At 36.8% G+C, this 13,341-nt stretch overlaps 1 protein-coding gene and 1 non-coding gene across 2 annotated transcripts in view; one reads left to right on the top strand and one right to left on the bottom strand.

Annotated features, from left to right (window-relative positions):
- The window catches only part of PCCA (propionyl-CoA carboxylase subunit alpha), a 394,660-nt gene that overhangs the window by 64,609 nt on the left and 316,710 nt on the right, over nt 1–13,341 (top strand). The gene's annotated exons all lie outside the window — the stretch shown is intronic.
- LOC121477218 lies at nt 9,126–9,230 on the bottom strand. Its single transcript, XR_005984147.1, has one exon. It is a non-coding gene; the product is annotated as a U6 spliceosomal RNA (small nuclear RNA).

Below are 13,341 nucleotides of genomic sequence, written 5' to 3'. Positions count from 1 at the left end.
ATCAGCTTTATACCTAATGAGTGATACCAAGTTTGTTATATATTGTATGGACTTTTAAAAAATTCAGCTTTTCAGATTCGTAGCTATGTCAAGGAGTCCAGTGATTTATTATTATACAACAGCATTATTTCCCTTTTCATCACTAATTATGGCATTTAAGATCAAATCTTACTATTTTGTCTATTTTGGGGAAAGATTTTTGATGATCTGAGTCTCTTTCAGATATTACCACCCTGATTGGGTGAATTGAACTGATTTCCCAGGTGTACTTATAACTACATTCAACAAGGTACTGAAACCTTAGTTTTCAGGTGCTAAAATAGAATTTTGAATGTTTTGTACACCAGTTATCCCAGATGATATCTTAATTTATTATTTAATATGTTTTACTTTGTTTCTGTGAAATGCTTGTATTTTGTTCTTTCATAGGTTCAAAATTATTTATGAATGTAATTTTCTAGATGACATTTCCACTTAAAATCAGTAATTTTAATTTGGACAGTTTTTAAGATCCTAGAGTTCTAGTTTAGAATGATCTATTTTAACCAATTGAAAGATTAAAAAGTAGAGCCTAAGGATGAAAAACTGAGGCCTGCAGAAATTGTGATGTAAGGTGACACAGATAGCTAATGTGTCTGGAGAGGGCAAATTAGGTGGAAACAGCCAAAGGTCCAGGTTTATAGATTGTATAGTATAGCCACATTTTCCCATTTATATTCTTTTTTGTTATCTTCTTTGAAACTTTGGCTGAGTTCTGTCCTTGTGTCAGAAAGTGACTTGAATGTGCCTGTACAATATAAAGTACTAAATTTAAGTTGTATAGATGAAGAGTCTAAACCATGGTCAGTGGGCCAAATGTGACCTGCTGCCTTTTTTGTAAGTTAAATTTTATTGGCACATAGTCAAGCTCATTCACTTATCTGTTGTCTGGGGCTGCTTTTGCTCTATAACAACAGAATTGTGTAGCTATAGTAGAGACCAAATAACCTGCAAAGCCTAAAATATTTATTGTGTGGCCCTGCCAATTCCTGGTATAGAAGGATATCTGGGTCTCCTCAGAGAAGCTAAATGACATGGTCATTATGTTCATTCATGTATTCATTTGATCATTAAAAAATGTTATCTGTGTTTAAGGTATTTGAGAAAGATATAAAAATGAATCAGATGTGTGTCCTGCTCATGAGGAGCTCACAGTCAAGTAAATCAAGTACACAGATGACTTCAATTCAGAAAATATTATGAAGAAGTTCCCATTCTCCTTAAATGGAGAGTATTTCCATCAGGGGTTTCATGTTAGAAGAGTGCAGAATATATAAATGACTACTTTCCTTTCTCATGAATTTTCTTATATCCGCTCCTCCATTTCCCTTTCTTAGAGCTGTCCCTCAGCCATGCCAGAACACCATGCTGTTCTCAAACATGACTTGTTCTTTGTGTGGTCCATCCTTTTTGTGACTCTGCTCAGGGAACATACTTGTCCTCTCCCACATTTCCAACTACTGCCTGTCTTGAAAGGCACAGTTCACATGTTATTTCTATCAGGATAGTTTCTCTATCCCTCTGGTGAGAAATAATGTCTTTCCTCTGTTTTCTAGAGACTTTTTTTTTTTTTTTTTAGATTTCTTATTTGATATACTACTTTACATATTATGTTAAAATTCTGTATTTTTATTTCCTTGTGAGGCAAGAGACTTGGCCTTATCAGTCTTTCTTTCCCTTTTGTTTTATAGTCTAATGATTTCTACATATTAGATTCAATGAATGTTATAGAAAGAATAATTATTAAATTAAGAATTATAAAACAATAACATGCAAGAAAATTTTCCTCATATCACAAAAAGGACTATTTTTTTTAAAGATTTTATTTATTAATAGTCCCAGAAAGGACTGTTTTATAGCCAGAAGGCATTATTGCCATGTTTTGGTTCTCTATGAAAACATGTAGTTCGTGATAACTAGCCTCTCTCTCTCTCTCTCTTTTTTTTTTGGGCATCATGGCAAGATTCCTTTTGGGATATAATTTTCGTAGCATTAAAGTCTTTGCCCATTGGAGTATGCCATTTAAAACTCTCCTTTTGGAATATCTGGTTATAGGTGGTAAGTTCCATTAAAAAAATAAATAAATAACAGGGATCCTGGGTGGCTAAGTGGTTGAGTGTCTGGCTCAAGGCATGATTCTGCAGTCTCGGAATGGAGTCCCACATTGGGCTCCCTGCATGGAGCCTGCTTCTCCCTCTGCCTATGTCTCTGCTTCTCTTTCTCTCTGTGTCTTATGAATAAATAAACAAAATCTTAAAAAAACCCCACAACAGCACTGAAATGAAATTGCCTACTGATTTTTGTTAGGCCCTATAAATGTGTGGTTGGTGACTAGCCATTGAAATTCAATACTTATTATCACAAACTGAGTTATTTTTAGAAATCTGATTTCCAGTGTAGTGGTGATAGATTACCATGTTGATGGTGACTTTGACCATGAGAAGATGGAATTTTTTTTTTTTAAGTTGAATACTGTGGACTTCCATTTATTGTAATACTGTATCCTTTGTTTGAGATATATAATCAAATATGGAGAGGGAGAGAGAGATCAGGGGAGGGGCAAAGGTAAAGGGAGAAAGAATCTTTTAATTTTCTTTTTTTTTTTTTATAAAGATTTTATTTATTCATTCATGAGAGATAGAGAGAGAGAGAGAGAGGGAGAGAGGCAGAGACATAGGCAGAGGGAGAAGTAGGCTCCACGCACAAAGCCCGATATGGAACTCAATCCCGGGTCTCCAGGTTCACACCCTGGGCTGAAGGCCTCAGTGCTGAGCCACCCAGGTGTCCCTGGGAGAAGGAATCTTAGGTAAACTCTCACTGAGTCTGGAGCCCAACCCAGGGCTCCATCTCAACACCCAGGCCAAAACTAAGAGTTGGCTGCTTAACCAGCTGTGTCACCTAGGCGCCCCTGTTCTGTGTGCTTTTTGTTTGTTTTGTTTTTGTTTTTAGATTTTGTTTATTTGAGAGGGAGAGACCATGAACATGGGAGGGGAGGGGGCAGGGAGAAGTAGACTCCTTGCTTAGCAAGGACACTCCCTCCACCTGCCCTGCCCTCCCCTATCTGGGGCTCGATCCCAGGACCCTGAGATCATGACTCGAGCCAAAGGCAGATGCTTAACTAACTGACTGAACCACCCAGATACTCCTGGTTCTGTGGTTTTTAAATTGCTATTCAAAAACATGCATATTTCTAGAAAAACTGTGCTTTATGTGATACATTGTTGTTTTTAGTTAACAACTATGAATAACTTCTTGATTTTTTCCCCCCTGCATTTATGCTATATATTTGCATTAGAAAGTATACAATAAACTTAAAAAAAAAATAACAGCCTTCACTTGGGGCTTTGTGTGGGGTTATTTGTGGGTGCTGGTGACTACTATTCTTTATACTTAATTTACATGCAATGGGATCAGATTATACAATCTGTACTGTACCTGATTTAAACATCATACTTAGGGGATCCCTGGGTGGCGCATTGGTTTGGTGCCTGCCTTTGGCCCAGGGCGCGATCCTGGAGACCCGGGATCGAGTCCCACGTCGGGCTCCCGGTGCTTGGAGCCTGCTTCTCCCTGTGTCTTTGCCTCTCTCCCTCTCTCTCTGTGTGACTATCATAAAAAAAAAAAAAAAAAATTAAACATCATACTTAAAAAAAAAATAAACATCATACTTTGTTTTTGCTTAAGTCATAGAAAAATAACAAAGCTACAAATGACGCTTGTGAAGAAATTTCAGTAATTTTAATGTGCTGAGCCAACAGATTTTATTTCTAGACTGTTTTTCATTCTGTATTTATCCTCTGGGCTCCTCGTATTCTTAGCAGTAAAAGCAGAGTGATAGGAGGCTATGAGGACTGTTAGAATTAAGAAATATTTTTAGTTTAGGAATAATGAGCTTTGGGAAGGACAACTACCTGTTCCTGGAAAGAGGAAGTATTGGTTTAAAGAGATTTCATAGGGGTGCCTGGGTGGCTCAGTCAGTTAAGCGCCTGCCTTTGGCTAAAGTCATGATCTCAGGTTCTTGGGATCAAGCCCGGCTTTGGGCTCCCTGCTCAGTAGAGAGTCTGCTTCTCCCTCTCCCTCTGCCTCTCACCCTGCTTGTGTGCATACACTCTCAAATAAATAGATAAAAATCTTTAAAAATTTTTTAAAAATATTTTTTTATTTATTCATGAGAGACACAGAAGGAGAGAGACAGAGACACAGGCAGAAGGAGAAGCAGGCTCTATACAGGGAACCTGACATGGGACTGGATCCCTGGTCTCCAGAATCACACCCTGGGCTGAAGGTGGCGCTAAACCGCTGAGCCACCCGGGCCGCCCCAAAAATAAAATCTTTAAAAAATAAATAAATACTTATAAAAAAAGATTTCATAGTGTTCCAAGTTACTTTTTGAGCTTATCTATACACACATATTTTCATAATATTTCATGTTTTAGTGATACATAGCATTATAAGTTATGGTAATTAGCTTTATGGGAAATTTGTTATATTAAATAACTTCTATTTCACATTTGGGCCTTACCCATGTATATATCACTTATAGATGGTGAGTTCTATCCACAATGCTCAGCATTGGGAATATAGAGAACAGCAAGCAGGTTAGATTTGATGATTGTATTCTTTTATCTCCTTTCATTGGATACTTTTTAACAGGATAAGGATTATAATAGTAATTAGGTATAATTTTTCTATCCTAAATGTATTAACCAAAAATTGAAAAAAAATAGGTATAACATCCAGTGTAGGCAAGTGTACAGGACAACTGTCTTGTTCTTTGGAGTGTAAATTATTTTAGGGTTTGAGGAGGGTGCCAGAAATTTGCTAGTATCTATCAAAATTTAAAATGTATGTACTCTTTGATCTGACAGGTATAGTCTTAGGAACTTCACCTGCAAAGATAAACTTTAAAAAATGTTCACTGTAAGTTTGCTTATAATAGCAGAATTTGGAAATAAATTAAAAATTTTTCATCTATAAAGTGAAAAGAATGACCTCTATCTGCAGGGTTGTTGTAAAGATGGGAAATCAACATACATAGAGAACTTACCACACAGTCTGACACTGCTAGGCAAATCATCTTAAGCATTACAGTTGTTAATAATTACTTCATTTATTTATTTATTTATTAAAAATTATGTATTTACTTTTTAGATTTATTTATTCATGAGAGAGGCACACACAGAGAGGCAGAGCCACAGGCAGAGGGAGAAGCAGGCACTTCGCTGGGAGCCTGATGTGGGACTTGATCCCGGATCCCAGGATCAGGACCTGAACCCAACCGCTGAGCCACCCAGGCATCCATAATAATTACTTTAGTAGAAAGAGACCTATTGAAGAGTTTTTAGGACAATGAGATGGTTGAAATTAGTACTTTTGCATAATTAATCTGATAGTTTCTTTTGTGAATTTTGTGAATTTAGATTTTTTTCCTGTTGAGATTAATAGTTTGGTAGAATTATACTGCTATATGCATGTCCATGATACTGTAGTTTATGAACTACTTTGATGCATGATTTCTTTCACTCATGCAGCCACTGAAGCTGGATATTATGAACTCTGTATAACAAAAGGAAAACAGTGACTCAGGTGCAGTGACCTCCCAATAGTCACACTATGCTAGTAAGTAACAGAGTCAGGACTTGACACAGGTTAGCTGACTTTTGGGGAGAGAACACTTGAAAAAATAAAACAAAAAACTGTACCCTACTTGGCTAAGTTGGAAAGAGAGAGCATTTAAAGAGAAGCCAAAAGTGAAGACCAAAATAATGTTAGCCAACTTAGGCAAAGTTCATAGAAACCTTTTCCTTCACTTTGTTGTAGTACAGGTAGCACATGGGTAGATTGTAGGAAAAGAACTTATGTAGGTAGAAACTGGAAGACAGCATGTTGCTAGGTTTTCTTCAGTTATGGGGTTGTAATCCATAGTGTCTTATCAGAGTTTGGAAGTATGTTAGAAGTGCTTTGTAACTAATACAATAATTTTGAAGTTAGGAAGTTGGCCAGTGGTTTCATTTAACAATATTTTTGTTCTTAAAATAGTATAGAGTAATTTAAAGGGATTCATATGATACCTATTCACTTGTAGTTGTAAAAAAATTTTTTTTTTTTTAAAGTAGGACCTTGCAAGTCCAGAATTGTATATAACTCTGATTTTATTTATGTGGGCTGTGATCTAGGTAACTCACAGAAGTTTTTTGTCCATGGCTATTGAAATTTATTTGTATTATGGCTTAAGAGAGTTGAGAAATATGGGGCACCTGGGTGGCTTAGTTGGTTGTGTGTCTGTCTCTTGATTTTAGCTCAGGTCATGATCTCAGGGTTGTGAGATTGAGCCCTGCCTCTGGCTCCGAGCTGGACATGGAGCCTGCTTAAGTTACTATCTCTTTCTCTGTCTCTTCCCTCTACCCCTTCCCTTTACTGCTGCCACCCCCTCTTCCACCCTTGCACACTTTCTCTCTCTATTAAAAAAAAATTGAGAAATGTTATTAATACTAGTGTATTTTATAGATACATTTTTGTATGTGTTAGTAGAGTTCACATTTTGGATACAGGTCTTTGATTTTATTATGTTAAAATTAAAAAATTTTGAAAGTGTAAAATCTTAAATTTAAGTCACATGTATATGTTGAAAGAGGTTTCCTTCATCTGTGAAACTCTGACCCCAGCTTCCAGTTTAAATCCCTGGAGGCTACCACTGTACCACTGCAACCATATTTATATCCTTTTGGAGTGAGGGAGTGTGTGTTATAATTTTGCTATAGATTTGTTATGTAGGGTACTCTTATTTGCCGAAGTAGGATTTTTGTGTATAAGAAAAAAAGTGGCACAGAATATTTCTTGCTTTCCACTGGCTCTTAAATATAGGTATAGGGATATGAACCTTCAGATATGCTAGTACCATTCTTATTTTATCTTCCTGACAGTCTGTGATGTATTATTCTCATCCTGGGTTTTAAGAAGAGAGAATAAGCTCAGAAATAAATGCCTTGCCCAGTATCACATAGCTAGTAAATGAGAGTATAGTTTCTAACAAAAGTATAAATTCCATACCCAGTAAATGTTACAAGCTGCTTCAAAGATGAATTGAAATGAGATCAGGTTGTTAGTGTTTTCTGTTTTATTTTTTTAAAAGATAGCTTTGGATGGTTCCTATTTTTGCTCTTGGAGGCTTTTATCTTTTTGCTCACTGTCCCCTCTATTGGTGTGCCATTTTTAAGGTCTAAAAACAATTATTGTTGTTTTTCTGATCTTTGATCTTGGACACCAGTGAAAGTAAGTGTCTTCACTTGGATTTGCTGACTTTGTAAGTAAAGTATTTGAGTGAACTGATAGAGCTACAGAATAGTCATTGATACGTTTTACTGCTTTGTGATATACTTATGTTGAATTAATCTGGTCTCTATGGATTTAGAAGAAAAAGTTCAGTGACTCTTTCCTTCTGACAATTTTATATTTGTAATTGTGACTCTTAAATGTCATGTTCAGCAGAATTGATGAAAACCAGTGCAAGTAGCTTCACAAAACCATTGTTGTAACAGAATGTGCTTTGAAATGTTTGAGAGCATGTTTCATTTCCTGCATGTTGGATGAGGGTTAACTTCTAGAATATTTATTGAAGAATTTGAAGATGATGTTGAGTAGAATGCTCTCCCAACATGGATACTTGAAAAATCCTCTTTTATTTCTAGGGAGTGTAGGATTGTTGGGTTGGGGGCGACTTCAGTAGGAAGGTTAAGAATCTGGAATTTCATGGAAAAAAAAAAAAAAGTGATTCAGTGAGGGATTTTCTAAACTTTGCTTAAAGTTCAAATAGCTTGAATTTACTCAAGCTTTCCTTCTCTTGCTCCTTACTGTTCCCTTGCACTTATTAGGCTAGTCTGGAATCAGAGTTAAAATTCTTGCTCTGCCATGTGTAGCTATAGGATCTTAGACAAGTTGCTTAATGTTGAACTCTCAAGACTCTCAAGAGTCTTATGCTTACAGTATGCACAGTATGCATTTCTCCATCTGACTCTTTATATTGAAAACATATTTCTTGCAGCCAGCTTGTAGATGGGTTGTACTTTTTAAATCATTCTCATAATCTGCACCTTTCATTGTAATGTTTAGTCTGTTTATTGGTTTGTCTTATTTTCATTAATAACGGCTTTACTGAGGTATAATTCCTGTGTACTACTACTCACCCTTTTGTGATAAGTAGTTCAGTGCTTTTTAGTATTGTCATGCATCTGTGTACACTCACCGATATGCAGTTTCAGTAAGATAGGTTAGCATTTACTTATATGACTGGGTTTATGGCTACCATTTTCTTTTTCTGGTTATCTCATTACTTCTTTTCTGTTTTCCTTTCTTATCTTATTTGGATTATCTTAATTTTTGGAATTCCATTTAAATTTACTTATTAAGACCTTTTACATTTTTTAAAAAAGATTTTTAAAAATTTATATAACAGAGAGAGAGAGAGAGTGAGAGAGCCAGCATGAGCATGGGGGAGGGTAGAGAGAGAGGGAGAAACAGACTCCCTGCTGAGTGGGGAGCACCACCTGTGAGGCTTGATCCCAGGACCCCAGATCATGACCAAAGCAGGAGGCAGGCACTTAACTGACTGAGCCACCCAGGCACCTCAGACCTTTTATTTCTTAGTGGTTTTTCTAAGTATTGCAATATACATCTTAACTTTATAGTCTATTTAGAATTAATATTATACCATTTTTAGGTGAAATGTAGAAATGTTAAAATTTGTATAGTCCTCTTCCCCTGTCTTTCCATCAGCATTCTCTGAAATACCATTCTCTGAAATACCACTGTCATGTGTATTTCATCTGCATAGATTATACATTCCATAGGATAATGTCATAATTTTTGCTTTAAATATGTTTGAGGTGAGTTAGGACATTTCCTTCATTAATGACCCAAACGTCAGTCTCTTGAAATTAAGAGTGATTTTCATTTTGGCCTATTTTTAGGGTACCTTGAAGAAATTATGTTTTGTTTTTATTTCTTTTATTATATACATATTTAATTGTGGTATATCATGTATAACATAGAATTACCTATTTTACCATTTAAAAATATGGAAAAAAATAAAAAATATGGAATGCTTCATGAATTTGCATGTCATCTTTGTGTGGGGGCCATGCTAATAATCTTCTCTATCCTTCCAATTTTAGTATATATGGGGCCCTTTTCATCATTATTAAAAAAAATTTGAGAGAGAATGAGTGAGCAAATGAGCAAGGAGAGGGGTAGAGGAAGAGGGGGAGAGAATCCCATGCTGGCTCTCTGTTGCTGAGCATGGAGCCCGACACGGGGATTGATCCCAGGACCCTGAGCTGTATGGACCAGAACATATGGTTGGTGAAGGTTTGTGATAGCCAGCAGCAGTCTCAGCTGGATGAGGACAACCATAGAAATGGAAGAAGTTTTTCAGAACTCATGTCTGGGATTACTGAGACATGATGCAGAGAGTTAAGTGGCAGGAAAACAGGTGGATACAGTAACTGGCAGCTTGACATGTGCATGCAGAGAGAAGGGGTGTTGCTTCGGTGCTCAGGCAGTGGAGACTGAAAGAACTTGAATTTTATTTGGCGGGAGTTTAATCTGAAGATTTTCTTTGTGACAATTTGACTCCATTATCTCTTCCCCATAAATTCTAGTAAAAAAAAAAAAAAAATGAGGTCATGACCTAAGCTGAAATCAGGATTTGGATGCACAACTGATTGAGCAACCCAGGCGCCCCACATTTTCACCATTTTTAAGTGTACAATTCAGTTGCATTAAGTACATTTACAGTGTATAACTATCACCACTATTTATGTCTAGAAATTTTTCATCATCTGAAAATGAAACTTTGCAGCCATTAAACAATAACTCCCTCTCACTCCCACCAGTGCCCTTGGTAAGGTCTGTTTTACTTGCTGTCTGAATTTGCCTATTCTAGGTGACTCTTATAAGTGGAATCATAGAATATTTTACCTTTTGTGTCTGGCTTATTTGACTGAGCATAATGTCTTTAAGCTTCATCCTTGTTGTAGCGTGTGTCACAATTTCATTGCATTCTAACTCTGTTAAAATCCATGGTATGGCTGTAGCACATTTCCATCTGCCATCTGTTGATCGTCCCAACTTTTATGTGAGTAAAAGGCTGATCATGCTTTTTAATACTCGTGTATCACTGAAGCTTTCAGGAAGTGCTTTTTTTTTTTTTTAAAGATTTTATTTATTTATTCATGAGAGACAAACAGAGAGGGAGGCAGAGACACAATCAGAGGGAGGAGCAGGCTCCAGGCCGGGAGCCTGATGTGGGACTCGATCCTGGGTCTCCAGGATCACGCCCTGGGCCAAAGGTGGCGCTAAACTGCTGAGCCACCCAGGCTGCCCAGTAAATGCTTGTTAACTATTTGATAGGTGAGAGAAGTTGCTGAATTAAAACTTGGAATTCTAGAAATAAATAGAGAAAGACACTTGGAGAAACTTCTCTGTGTTTTTAGGTTGTAATGCTCTTTTTAACTTTCACTAACTTAGTGATCTCTTAAAGTTGAATTTCAACTATTTATTTGTATATAACCCCTAAACTTGGAATTCAATAGGAAAGATTTTTTGTTGCTCTAGTGAACATAATAGATTGAAGATTTTGTCAGATTTAATAAAGTACATTATCACCGTTACATATAGTTAATGATGCTTAATGCCTCAAATACATTCTAAAATTAAGCTTTTAAGTGCATGTTTTCTAAAATGGACTGAGGCAGAAATAATGAGATGATTGCTGGGGTTTTGTTTTTGGACTGGACCTTATCTAAAGATATTGTTAAAAAGTTCCTGAGGCACCATATTGAAGCACAGTGTGTGATATGCTAATTTGCTAAGCAAAGAATATTCTATTCTTAAGTATGCACAATTCCCAACAGACTTATGGCATATTTGTTTGAACCTCTGAGTATGTGCGCCCATTTATATTTTCTTAGCTTTTTATTTAGTTCTTCACATGCTCATTGTTTGGATCTGAGCTCCCCAAATTTGAGAAATGCTGTGCCAAAAGGTAACTGGGTGACCTCTTTAGAGAAGGTGGCAGCAAAAAACCTCTCTGAGAGGATGACCTTTAAGCTGAAATGTCATGGGAGAAGAGCTTTCTTTCTTTCTTTTTTTAAAAAGATTTTATTTATTTATTCATGAGAGACAGAGAGGGGGAGAGAGAAAGAGAGAGAAAGAGAGAGGCAGAGACACAGGCAGAGGGGGAAGCAGGCTCCATGCAGGGAGCCTGATGTGGGACTCAATCCCAGGAATCAGGGATCACGCCCTGGGCTGAAGGCAGATGCTTAACCGCTGAGCCACCCAGGTGTCTCAAGGGAGAAGAGCTTTCTAGTTTGAAAGAGCAAGATTTCTTTGAGTACACTTCCCCTCCTCATTTTGGCATCTTTTTTGGCCTTATTTATAATTACATGTCAAGGGCAGCCCCGGTGGCACAGCGGTTTAGCGCCGCCTGCAGCCCAGGGCATGATCCTGGAGACCCTGGATCGAGTCCCACGTCAGGCTCTCTGTATGGTGCCTGCTTCTCCCTCTGCCTGTGTCTCTGCCTCTCTCTCTCTGTCTCTATGAATAAATAAATAAAATCTTAAAAAAAATTACATGTCAAATCAAGGACCTTTACTTATTTATCTCCGAATTCCTGTTGTTTATTTCTTTACATACTAGTCATAGATATATTGTTTGCCAATTTAAATGGAATTGTTTATATAACTTTACAAATATGAGATAAACTTTGGAAAGGGGATTTATCTCCTTGCTGTTTACACTAAGCTCATTTGAAATACATTTTTATTTTTAGAAATAACAAATATTTGTTAGGACCTATTTCCTATGTATTTTACATGAAAAAAATCTTATATTGGATGTCTATATATGACTGTTAGTATAATATTCATATTTGTTAATGGTGAATTAGTTTTGCAATCTTTATGCTTTGGAGTTATAACTTGGGCCCATATTTATTAGTGAAGTATATAAAGACTGTGGTTTTTTTTTTTTTTTTTTTAAAGATTTTATTTATTTATTTGTGAGAGAGAGACAGAGAGAGAGGCAGAGACACTGGCAGAGGGAGAAGCAGGCTCTTTGCAGGAGCCTGATGCAGAACTCAATCCCGGATCCCAGGATCATGACCTGAGCTGAAAGCAGCTGCCCAACTGCTGAGCCACCCAGGCATCCAGGACTGTGGTTTTTGTAATCATTCCTGCTATTACTATCCTTTATCACACCATTTAAAAGTAAAAGTAATTTATTTATTTATAAAATATTTATTTATTTTTTTAGAGAGAGTGAATGAGCTAGTGCAAGAGCGAGTGAGGTATGTGAGCAGCAGGAAAGAAACTCAAGCAGACTTCCCACTGAATGTGGAACCTGATGTGGGGCTTGATTTCATGACTCTGAGAGATCATGACCTGAGCAGAAACCAAGAATTGGATACTTCAACAACTGAGCCACCTAGGTTCTCCAAAGCAAAAGCAATTTTAAAAGTGAATGGTAGAGCAAGATGAAAGGAAATAAGGCATTTAGATAAAGCAAGAGTTTAGGCAACAAGATTGATTGTGAGCATGATACAAGTGGATGATATTTCTCCAAAGGATGAAATTTCTACCTTTAGTAGATTGTTAAATTGTTGAGTACTTATTGTGTGCCAGATGCTATGCTAAGTACTTGTACTAACTCCATTAGCTTTTTATTTTTTAATTAAATTTTTTAGAGAGAGAGGTGGGGAGGAGCAGCAGGAGAGGGAGAGAAAAAAATGTAAGTAGGCTCCATGCCCAGTGTGGAGGTGGATACAGGGCTCTATCTTACAACCTTGAGATCATGATCTGAGTCAAAATCAAGAATCAGACACTTAACCAACTGAGCCACCCAGGCGCTCCTCTATTTGCTTTTTATAACTGTTCTGCAGGTGGATAGTAATGTGTTCACTTTATAAGTATAAGAAGTAGAAGGAAGGTGAGTGTAAGCAAGTTGCTCAAGGTCGTACAGCTGTTAGTGCCAGGGTAAAAAGATTGGAATGGAGGCTCACCTACTCTCTGTTACTCTCTACTGTTACTGGGCTATATATGCCCTCTGAAAGAGAGATTCTGCAACTTTTTGCAGCAAAAAACAGAATCTTAAACTGTTTTCAACTTTTTTCCTCACCCGTGATTATGTTTTCCCTGTAAGACCATAATTTTATAATTTGTTATAGCTTTATGACAAGTTAAGCCTCTTGGTATCTTCGGATTGCTGAACATTTAGATACCTAAAGGGACTATATAAAGAATTGTCTGT

Source organism: Vulpes lagopus, chromosome 16, assembly GCF_018345385.1.
Source record: "Vulpes lagopus strain Blue_001 chromosome 16, ASM1834538v1, whole genome shotgun sequence".
NCBI lineage: Eukaryota > Metazoa > Chordata > Mammalia > Carnivora > Canidae > Vulpes > Vulpes lagopus.
The sequence above is the reverse complement of the archived record's forward strand: the minus strand, read 5'-3'. Positions and strand labels throughout refer to the sequence as shown.